Here is an 11,463-nt window from a genome sequence, read left to right as displayed (position 1 = left end):
TTGCCATTTCCTTCTCCAATGCATGAAAGTGAAAAGTGAAAGTGAAGTTGCTCAGTCATGTCCGACTCCTAGCAACCCCATGGACTGCAGCCTTCCAGGCTCCTCCGTCCATGGGATTTGCCAGGCAAGAGCACTGGAGTGGGGTGCCATTGCCTTCTGGAGTTTTAAAGCTGTGAAATATCTTTTTAAATAATAACTGTTCACTTGGTATTCGAATTTTTGTGTTCTTCCTGAGAAAGCTAAAATCCTGCGGGGTTTCTCTTGCCTGTGCATGGGTCCTGGGAGCAGGATTAAATACATGTTATAACCTAATCACCAGACAGCAGGTCACTGACAGCAACTGCAGGAAACACGAGGTGACCCAGGTTCATAAAAGTGTGTGCATTAAGTTCTTACAAAGGCCATGGTATTTGCTTTACTTGATGGAATGATGGACACTGAAACATGAAATGGAATTTTATTTCTCAGTGGTGTGAGAAGCTGTGACTTAGACAGGGCTTGAATAAAATCAGGAAGCACAGGTTACGCTCTATGCTTAGCACAAGGCCAGACATTTTGAGGAAATACAAAGCAGATACTTCTCAACCCAAATTTCCTTTTATTTACATATGCATCGAATTTTGACAGACGCTTGTAATCATGTAACTCTATATGGTATTTCAGGTAAATGACAGGAGAAATTGATCTTCAACTCTTTTTTTTGAAGCATGGAGGTAGTTTGTCTTATCAGTTGGTGAGACAAAAAAATATCTAATATTCCTTTCCTTTTAGAAAAGATTTATTCACCTGCTATCGTTTCTGAACTTCTAAAACATAAAGTGACAAATAAAAGTCTCATAAAATATCCTGGTTCTGACGAGCAAGACAGCAGAACTCGATAACAAATCCTGAATGGGAACCACGGTAGCAGAACCACTCAGCCGGAAACTGAAGCTGCCAAAACACTCTTTAAAAAGGAAGGTAGAGAAACACGTTCAGAATGGATCTTTCAACAGTCAGAGGCCATTGTGTAGTTCTGCAGAAATGCAAGGAAGACAGAGTGTGTTCTCATGCTTGGACGTGCTGAACTCCACCCAGAGTATGGCCGAACTGTTATTTTTTCCAGGATGACTTTCCACCTTTATTTTTAAAGGTAGTTGTATTTAAAAATACAAATATAATTGTGTAAATCAATAATTGAGGTGAGACTGTCTTACAAATTCATTCTCATGATCTTAGAAAGTCATCAAAAAATCTCTAACTTTTAGAAGAGGGGTGTTTTTCCTGTGCATTCGCAGTTATTTTTTTCCTGTCAAACATGTCTCCCTACTTCTTCGAAAGAAAATAAATGCTAATTTGTAGACCAACACATAGCTCTTGGTCAAAGGTCTTTCCTGTCAAGTACATTTGCCAAGTGTGTGTCTAGAAGGTGCCGTGACTTGTGGTGACAATTAGTATAAAGCTGGCATTTCACACTCAGCTTTCAAGACACCTATTTCATCAGAAATCTGCCTTGAGTGTAGATTTCTGGGCAGAGAACAAAACCTTGCTGTATCACCAAAAACACCTTTGGTGGTTACCTACTTGCTTTCTAAACGCATACATTACTTCCCTCCCCTTTACCGTATCTTCCCTTTCCTAGGACACTCTTTATTTACAGCCGTTATTCTGGAAGCACCCAGGCACTTCACGGACCCCAGAATATTAACCACTTAAGGTTTGCTTCAGTCTCATCATTAACTTGATTTTCAAGGTTGCAGAAACTTCAGGTAAAAGGATCACTCGATTAACATACGCTGTGCATTGAATGTCCCGGTATTTGAGCTCCTTGTCAGGAAGTGGCATTATACACATTTCTGGAAGCCAAGTTGAAAAGTTTTAAAACATTGCTAGACTTAAGCCCCTTCAGATAAGTTGACCAGTTGTGTAACTGTGGTTAAGGACAGGTTAATGAAACCGTGGCCAACTCTTACCCAACACGAGATTCTTCAATTTCTTCTCTCCTTTCACACATTCAGTGGGGTGTCTGCAGCTGGGAGTTGCCTCCAGCCTGTGGGCAGCATTTGTCCCCACTCTGCCTCCAGAGAAAACTTACAGCTTTTGAGAACAGCCATGTAGCCGGGAGTGTTAGACAAGTAATCAGAGAAGCCTGTCCCAGGTAATGTCTTCATAGAGTACTTATGTTCACCCTTCTCATCAATCAATTAATTCAGCAAAAAAGGCACACCCTGTAGGTGTAGTGTAATTGCAGAGGGAGGGAAATAATTAGGGAAACATTCCATGGTTAAAGAATTTACTTCTCTCCTGGATGAATAGCCTAATGCAGTGGAAATGATAGTAGAACTGTCTCATTAAAGTTTGCATTTCTCTGATTGTTTTCTTCTCCGTCAGTTGCTCAGTCGTGTCCGACTGTTTATGACCCCATGGACTGCAGCATGCCAGGCTCCCCTGTCCTTCACTGTCTCCTGGAGTTTGCTCAAACTCATGTCTATTGAGTGGATGGTGCTGGTGTTAAATGTGAGGCCCAGTGAATGAGCCGGAGGAAGGGGATTCCTAAGGGTTGGAGAACTCCCAAGGGGCTCCAGGCTACTCTTGCAGTTTGCAGATGAGGCTTGAGGCTACTGAGGTGGTCATAGGACTGCAGACCTGCACCCTCATCCAGGGCTCTGATCTTAACCAAGTTCTTCTTACCCATAAACAGCAGAAAACTGGCTTAGAAAAACGAGATCTGAGCTAAGATTTCATCCTGGGAAGGGTTCAAAGTGGAAGATTATCACATCATTCAAAACCAAAAGCAAGTGCTGAAAGCAAGAGGAAATGGAGCCTGGTTTGCAGGTTCCACAGCAGCCGAGGGAAGAGGACCACTGCTGAGGAGGAGGAGTTCCGCCGTGAGAGGAGCCCTGCCAAGGGGGGAGGGGAGAAGGAGGAGCCCCGCTGGGGGTTGAGGGAGCCCTGCCATGGGGGGAGCCCCGTGGAGGGGGGAGGGGGCGGGGTAAGGAGGAGCCCCGAAGGGTGGGGAGGAGCCCCGCAAGCCTCAGGCAGTGAGTCCACTCTGTCCAAGTCCACAGACAACCCAGGTCCTAGGGGCTCTGCACACCCCCAGCCTCTGGGCTCACGTGGACGGTGTCTCTGTGGCCCTCCCAGGCTGCTCCTCTGTGCCAGACCCTCTCATTCCAGACCCAGGGGAAGCACCCTTTTCCAGAACTCAGTGTTCTCACGGCCAAGGGCAGAAACAAAGGTCAAGACAAACCAGATGATTGTGTTTTGAGCTCTTTCCTGCTCATGAATGGCAAACACCATGCGGGCCGGCTCACAGTAATCACACCGTCAGCTTCCGGAGGATTCAGGAGTCACATTGCCAGGTGGGGAGGGACTGTCCACATCCAGGAGGTGAGGACGTGCTGGGGTATAGGGTCCTCTCAAGGGACAGATCAGGAGCAACAGTAACATCAACCAGCCCCCTCCAGCCTGAAATACATGGAACATCTGTCTTCCGATTTACTTTTAACTGATGCTTTCCTTGGTTAGATCAATAAAATAGGGTTGAAGAGGCTAATATTTACTGCACGCTTTTTGTCCATCTGCAGTTCCAGGCCACAGCCATCATAAGAATACATGCAGTTGAACATTGTTCTTTAAATTTATTTCTAAACCTACATGATTTGCAGAAAAATTTTTCCTAGTGAATTTCAGTCGGTTATTAGCAATTCTGAAATGACTTTCTCAAAAGAGAGCTTGGCTTTTATACTGTCGAGGTTTGCGCTTGAGTTTTCTGCATCTCCCTTGAAATAAAACACACAGGTGATGTGCCGTTTTTCTACCTGCACTTGGTGAAGGTCGATGGACCTTGAGCTGTTTCTTTCTGAGAGTCAAACTGAAAAACTACCAGAGTTAAAATAGTTTAAATAGGAATTGACTGAAGAATAACTGGATTCATAATTAGAGCAGAAAAATCTAATTCCAACTTTATAAAATTTATTGGAGCAAATGATAAGAAGGAAAACAAAGGGTCTTTGACAAGAACCTGGCATTATTCTTGGGTTTTCCTATTCACAGGTGCTTTCCTATGTCAAGACACCCAGAGGCTTGATGACCGCTTCTCTCCTGGTAACCAAGGAAACAGAATCAACACTAGTCTTTTTGGGCAATTGTGGAAAATAAATTTATATTAAAAATAAATACTTCTGCTTCTCTTGTCTCAGCAATTATACTAATTAGATTGAAAAATCCTGACATTTTCAATTAGCATTTACTACCAAATGTGTATCTTCAAATATAACAGAAGGTAAATACTGACTTGTGAAACCAGAATAAATTGCATGGTACCATGCCACAGGCGTGGAGTTAGACAGCACAATGTGTTAACATTATTATCTCTTACTATTTTGAATTGAAACAGTACTTGTAAATTGTGTGTTAGTAAAAATGTAAGGAAAACATTTGGAAGTGGAATATGTCAAGTTGGGCTCAAAGCAATTAGAAAGCCAAAAAAAAAAGAAAAAAAAACAGATTTTCTTTCAACTAAGAGTCTGCAAAAGATCATAAAACATGCTCACTTCCCATCAATGGTTCCACATGAAGTGTGCTGTTCAGGTCTCCATACGTGGTCCACGCCCATGCACTGTGACTTTGTGAAGAACGAAGAGTCTGACACACTTACTACCAGCTTGTATACACAGCACTCACATCTAAGGGGTTTGGGGTTGCAACCCAATGCTGGACTTAGGTGAAACCTAAATTAAGCCTCAAAGTACTTCCTTACTTACTTTCCACATCTGTGTATTTCTCACTTACTTTTCACATCTGTGACCTGAAACCAAGAGGGCAGAGGGATGGTTCTCAAGTTTCCCAGCTCTGCTCATACTTTCCTGCATGACAGATGTCACATGGCTACACCTGTCTATCTGTCTATCAGACCACAGAAGGAGAACCACCATGTTTCCTTAAATGACATAAAAACATGATGTTGTTGTTGTTCAGTGTCTAAGTCATGTCATGTCTGACTCTTTGTGACCCCATGGACTGCAGCATGCCAGGCCCCCCTGTCCTTCACCGTTTGCTCTGATTCATGTCCCTTGAGTTGGTGATGCAATCCAACTATCTCATCCTCTGTCGTCCCCTTCTCCTCTCACCTTCAATCTGTCCCAGCATCAGGGTCTTTTCCAATGAGTCAGGATCTTTGCATGAGGTGGCCAAAGTATTGGAGTTTCAGCTTCAGCATCAGTCCTTCCAATGAATATTCAGGACTGATTTCCTTTACGATTGACTGGTTTGATTTCCTTGCAGTTCAAGGGACTCTCAAGAGTCTTCTCCAACACCATAATTCAAAAACATCACTTCTTCAGTGCTCAGTTTTCTTTATGGGCTAGCTCTCATATCCATACATGACTACTGGAAAAACCATAGCTTTGACTAGATGGACCTTTGTTGGCAAAGTGATGTCTTTGCTTTTTAATATGCTGTCCAGGTTTATCATAGCTTTTCTTCCAAGGAGCAAAAAAAAATGACAACCAGTAGAATAATTAGGATGACAGTGTGTTTCTTAAATTTACACGACGGCGGGGCAGCTTATCTCATCAGCACTATTTTTAGTTCTTTGAACAGTACCTGACAGAAGTGATATCACTTCAGTTTTTTGTGGAATAAAAGATAAGAAAAAATTAGATGGATTGAGTATTTTATACATATATTTTGGCTTCCCAGGTGATGCAGTGGGAAAGAACCCACCTGCAGGAGATGCAGGCTCAATCCCTGGGTTGGGAAGATTTCCTGGAGAAGGAAATGGGAATCCACTCCAGTGTTCTTGCCTGGGAAAGTCCATGGACAGAGGAGCCTGGTAGGGTTGTAAACAGTCCGACAGGACTTAGCAATTGAGCACACACGCATCTTTCTTGTATTAATAGCCTTTAGATACTAGTTTTTACCATCTTTTGAAAAACAGAAGATGAAGCCATTAGTCTGTCATAGACTTTTGTTGGAAAGTCTAACCTGGAGGGTGTTTTAATGACATGGGGATATATGAAAGAAGTGGCAATATATTGAGAGCACACAATTATGATTAATTATGTAGTTTTAAATTAAAAGATAGGGGGAAACTGACTATCCCATTTGAAATAATACATTAGTGTTTGCAAAGACTTCATTTGGCATAATTTTGTTGATCAGAAAACTAATTAACCTGCTTGTTCGCTTAAGGAAAAAAACTGGGTACAAGACACACTGTATTAGCAGATTTCATTACATAGATTGTAAGTCCTTATTACTGAACTGAGAAAATCTCAATTTTTTTAGGAACCAGAAGTGTTGGAAAGGGTCACTATATTTTCATTAAATAATACACTGCAAATGCTTTTTTCTGGCTTCTCAGAGAATTCGAAGTGCATTGGTCAGACTTGCAGGCCTTCTCATATGCACGGGTGAAGCGATTTTCATCATAGACTGAGCATGGACAGTTTTCCTAAATCTTGATGTGTGTGATGCAATGGTGATGCTTCAGTGAAGGGAGCAGGCTGGGGAGAGAAAAGTGCTGAGAGGAACCCTGGCTGAGTCCCTCAGCCTGTAGTGTAGACAAGTCCCTAGTACGTACAGGTCCAAGTGTCAAGAGAGCACCTTCATCCCGCAAGAAAAACTGTTGATTGAAATTGTTATGAATTGAACTGGTACCTAAAGTTAGCAGCATTGTACTGTGCAGTTAAAATTTCTGTTAAGAGGGTAGAATTCATATTGAGTTTTTAATATGCATGTACACACACACATACAACCTGAGGGATGGAGGAAAATTTTTGGAGTGATAGGAGTGTTAATCACCTTGATTGAGCTCATGTTTTCACAGGTGTATTACTACATATGTCCTAACTCATCAGACTGTATACATTAAAAATGTGCAGCACTCCAGTATCCTTGCCAGTAATTTTGCCTGCAAAATTCCTTGGACAGAGGAGCCTGGTGGGCTACAGTCCATGGGGTTATAAAGAGCTGGACATGACTGAGTGACTAACACTTTCACTTCACTTTCTTACACATCAATAAAGCTGTTAATCACTAACCTAATAAAAAATTTAAAAGTAAATTTAATGACATCTAACAACAACAACAACAACACAACAGGAAGCAAGTTCAAGTGGCCGTGAAATATATGAAAGCATATTCAAATTGAGTGGTGGGTAGTTACATGCTTTAAAAATTGCATTGTAACTTTTTGCCCATTTGGTCCAAATTTTAAAGCTCAATAATCTCTATCATTAGAAATGTGTGCTTCAGGGCCTTGGTGGTATAAAATTTGAATCCGTGCCTGTGGAAATTCTAGCAATATCTACTTAAAACTGCACGTACGTTGGCCCAGCAGTGCATGTCGAGGACCTCCTTCCCTGCTGTCACATCGCTCAGACGTGAGGACTTGGGATTTGGACTCTCATCCTGCTCTCATTCCAGGGACAAATCCGGCCTATCAGAGGTGGGGGCGCCCCCACTGCCAGTAGCAGAAGGTCTTTATCACCGGTCTTGTTGAGAATTGCTGACAATTCGTGTAATAAAAAGTGGTCCAAATTTCTGTCAATTTATCTGGTTCTTAAGCTTCCCTGGTGGCTCAGACAGAAGAAGAAGCTGCCTGTGATGTGGTAAACTGGGGTTGGATCCCTGGGTTAGGAAGATCCCTTGGAGAAAGGAATGGCAACCCACTCCGGTCTTCTTGCCTGGGATATCCCACGGACAGAGGAGCCTGGTGGGCTACAGTCCACGGGGTTGCAAAGAGTTAGACACAACTGAAGTAACTAAGACACTTAAGCCCCCTGCAGTGAATTCCCCACCACCCCACAGGTGTTAACCAGTTAACAGGTGTTAATGAGGAGTAAATACCCATGGGTAGCAGTGTGTCTGACTACATCAGCCACTGCCTGGCAGAAACAGGTACCTGCCCCAAAGCCCCTGGTGTGCCCCCTGCACACAAGCCCACAAATGTCTTTGCAAGAAATGCAGTCAAAAATATGCTAATCTGAAGAAACTAAGAGAGGAGAGCAGAGTAGATCATCATGGCCGTAAACCAGGATCCAGGGAAGCAGCCAGTGTGGGGAGGACACGCTTCTATTCCTCAGCCCCTCTGGTGAAAGCCAGCGCCAGGAAATCACAGGACACTTTGTGCAGCTCAGTGATAAAACAGAGTCCAGCAGTCAGAGCCTGGGGAGTGGCAAGGGAAAAGAAAACAGTGGATGATGCGCAGAGGAGTATCAGGTGGAACTTTTTGGATGTTTGCTTAGAAGTTTCTGTACTGTCTTTTCAATCTTCTAAAAACAAGTGCGTGCGTGCGTGCGTGTGTGTGTGTGTGTGTGTGTGTGTGTGTGTGTGTGTGTAGGTGCTGAAAGCAGGTCCTTTTTCTCCAGGATGTGTACTGGTAGCAGTCCCCTAACCCTCAAAGAGCCTTACTCATCACAGAGGCTGTACTAGTTTCATTTTCCACAGTGTCTATTTGAATTTGTAAAGAGATTTCATTTACAGTTTTCCTGTTGTCACCAAGATAGTAGATATACAGTTGTCTTCTCTGTACTGTAAGCTAAAGAAATTAGCTGCTAAAATTCCCTAAATTTAATTAAGCAGAAGTGTTAGCAGATTCTAACACTCTCCACGGGGGAATACTGCCGCTCAGAGCAAGCGTGATGGGCTTAGATGCTAAACTGATAACAATGTCTGTAACCTCATCACTTGCTCTTTTTTCACCGTTATGGGGGAAAGGGAAAGGTTTGAGTTGAAATGAAAAAGAAGTAAAAGCAAGTGTGAAAGCCTTCAATCACCCATCTATCGTTTCTTTTATCTGATTCCCACTTCACGGAAATAAGCGATCATAATTGACGTTTTTCTGTGTTGAGTCTTCTTAGCTAGGAACACCAGGGTCCACTTGGATTTATAACAGTATTATTACCATCATCCCAGGGCTTCCCTGGTGACTCAGATGGCAGAGTCCACCTGCAATGAGGGAGACCTGGGTTCGATTCCTGGATCAAGAAGATCCCCTGGAGATGGGAATGGCAACCTACTCCAATATTCTTGCCTGGAGAATCCCATGGACAGTGCAGCCTGGTGGACTATAGTCCATGGGGTCACAAAGGGTCAGACATGACTGAGCCACCAACACACACACACCATCATTCCAAAGTGTGAGCTTCATTGATAAGGGCATGTGTCTGGAATCCTAACAAGTAAGATGCCTTTTGGATCAATGGGTTAAAATTCTTCTAGTATTTACTTTTACTTAGTAAAATATGGTGCATTATTTCGATGACAACTTTAAAATATGTTTAGGGAGTGTGTGTGCACACCGTGCTTATGTCTGAAATTCCATAGCTCTTAAATATTTTCATCATTCATTCCTTACCATTCACTTTACTTTTATGTGTATATATTCTAGTTGCCAGAATAGATTCTACACTTATGGAAGGTGGTGTCTCCTTTTACAGTCTCTTCATCTTGCTAACACCTGTGCAGAAATCAGTAGTGGCTTAAATGCTCTAGCAAGGTTTTGTGAAGAAGGCTGTGCCTGGAAGATTAGACATCAGTTATTCCAGAGAAGCTGCAATGAACAAGCACATGTCATTTGTAGTAATCATGGCACTGAAGGAGTAAACGGGAAGTCTTGTTTAAATCAGGAAATAATTTGGATAAGTAAAGGGGAATCATGGTCTGAGGTTCCTGAATAACAGAAGAAGGCAGTTGACTTTATCCTCAAATTCTTGATGTGGCAATTAAACTATCATAATCAATGTTTTGGGAAGATTCCTCCAAATATACATTGTAACACCGAGCAGAAAAAATTGTGGAAAAGGCAGATGAGAGGAAATAAATGAGATTATCAGTTATATGAGGTAATAAAACCCTATGACATGTAAGACTGGACTTTTCCCCCATTATTTAACAAACTGAAAAACTAAGGAGAGAGTGGTTAAATGACTTGAACCAAACAATCATTCCATAAATTATAAAATGCTCTCTGTAACTAACTTCACACAACACACAATTAGATGTGCCAAATTTATAAGCTGTTGAACAATCTGTTTAAAACATGCTTATTATAAATGTGAAGTAACTGGCGTTTAGTGTTTGGTGTTTCGAACGTTAGCAGTTCTCATTTGTGCGCTCAGTTCCTCAGGGCACTTAGATACTCTCAGACGAAAAAATGCGTGTGTGTGTTTTAAAAGAAAAAATAGCTTGCATCCAATTTTTAAATATCAACACAACCCATGAAAGATAATGCTATTCTAAGTTGATTTTCTCTTCTTGCCTTTCCTGTACTTTCCCATCTCTAATTATGCATCTGTTTTGGTTTCTCTAAAGAAGCATTTTGCTCTGAGCTAATTTTATGAGTCAGATGAGTCTACTTTTTACATTTACTTACCTCATGGCTCCCTGGAAACTCCTATCCTTGTCAGCATCTTGGAATAAACACCAGTCGTGGACCAGACTTGCTTCCGTCTCTCCCCTCCTTCCTCCTTCCCTTCCTTCCTTCCCTCCCTCTCTTTCTTCCTTCTTCCCTTAATTCCACCCTCTTCCCTCCCACATTCTCGTATTCTCCTCTCCCTCTCACTGTTGATTTTTTCTCTCTCTTTTTCTATGCTACCAACAATATCACTATAGAAACAAAAAAGAGACAGCTGTGCTCTGGATCACTCCATCCTGAAAGATCAACCACCTGCCTCATCACCATGCCAGGCAGAGCAGAGAAGCCTCATTACAGAACCCAGAACAGAGAAGCCTTGTTACAGAACTGGAACAGAGTCCATCTGTGATTCTAGGAGGTTCTGAGATACAGTTTATAGAACTTTTCAAGCTAAGGCATCTTCAAAGATAAAACAACAAAGCTGAAAGTAGAGTGAGAAGTATTAATATTCTAATTCATGGCTGAAAAGGGTGATCATGAAGAAATAGAAAATCTGAGCAGATCTGTAATGAGTAAGGAGATTGAGTCAGAAATCAAAAATATCCCAAGAAAGAGATGCTCAAGACCAGACAGCTGATGAATTCCAATAATTGTTTAAAGAATTCATACCAAAAATATATAAAAAAAGAGAGTAGGTCCACAACTTAGTCTACAATATTAATAGTTAATCACACCAAAGATTTGAATACAATCTAAAAGACTAGTAATAGGAATTTGGTTTAATAAAGTATACTCCTTTCATAATAAAAAAATTAAAGAATGCATTTATCAAATGAGAAAGATGCTGAGGAAGAAGTATTGTTAGTACTTAAGAAAAGATGCAAAGATGATAAACACGTGTGTTAAACACATGTATTTATTTCTTGACTGGACATAAGTATGTGGGTATGGGACAAGTTCATGAGTGTTTCTCATTGGCTACTTTTATATAATCATTTTAATATTCATCTTTGTGTTTTCTTCTGTGCTCTTAGTAAATTTAAATGGTAATCTAATTGTAATTTATAGTATTAATAGCTATAAATATGAGCTACTACAGGCCCACACTCCCTTATCTCTAA

The 11,463-nt window shown here is 41.5% G+C and overlaps 1 long non-coding RNA gene across 1 annotated transcript; it reads right to left on the bottom strand.

The window, feature by feature from the left end:
• Positions 1 to 3,918: 3,918 nt before the first annotated feature.
• Positions 3,919 to 10,550, bottom strand: LOC132657557 (uncharacterized). Its single transcript, XR_009595943.1, has 2 exons — positions 10,361 to 10,550; positions 3,919 to 8,151 (listed from the first exon to the last, which is right to left on the bottom strand). It is a non-coding gene; the product is annotated as an uncharacterized LOC132657557 (long non-coding RNA).
• Positions 10,551 to 11,463: the final 913 nt, after the last annotated feature.

This window comes from Ovis aries, chromosome 13 (genome assembly GCF_016772045.2).
Source record: "Ovis aries strain OAR_USU_Benz2616 breed Rambouillet chromosome 13, ARS-UI_Ramb_v3.0, whole genome shotgun sequence".
In the NCBI taxonomy this organism is placed as follows: Eukaryota; Metazoa; Chordata; class Mammalia; order Artiodactyla; family Bovidae; genus Ovis; species Ovis aries.
This window is presented reverse-complemented; position numbering and strand designations above follow the sequence as displayed.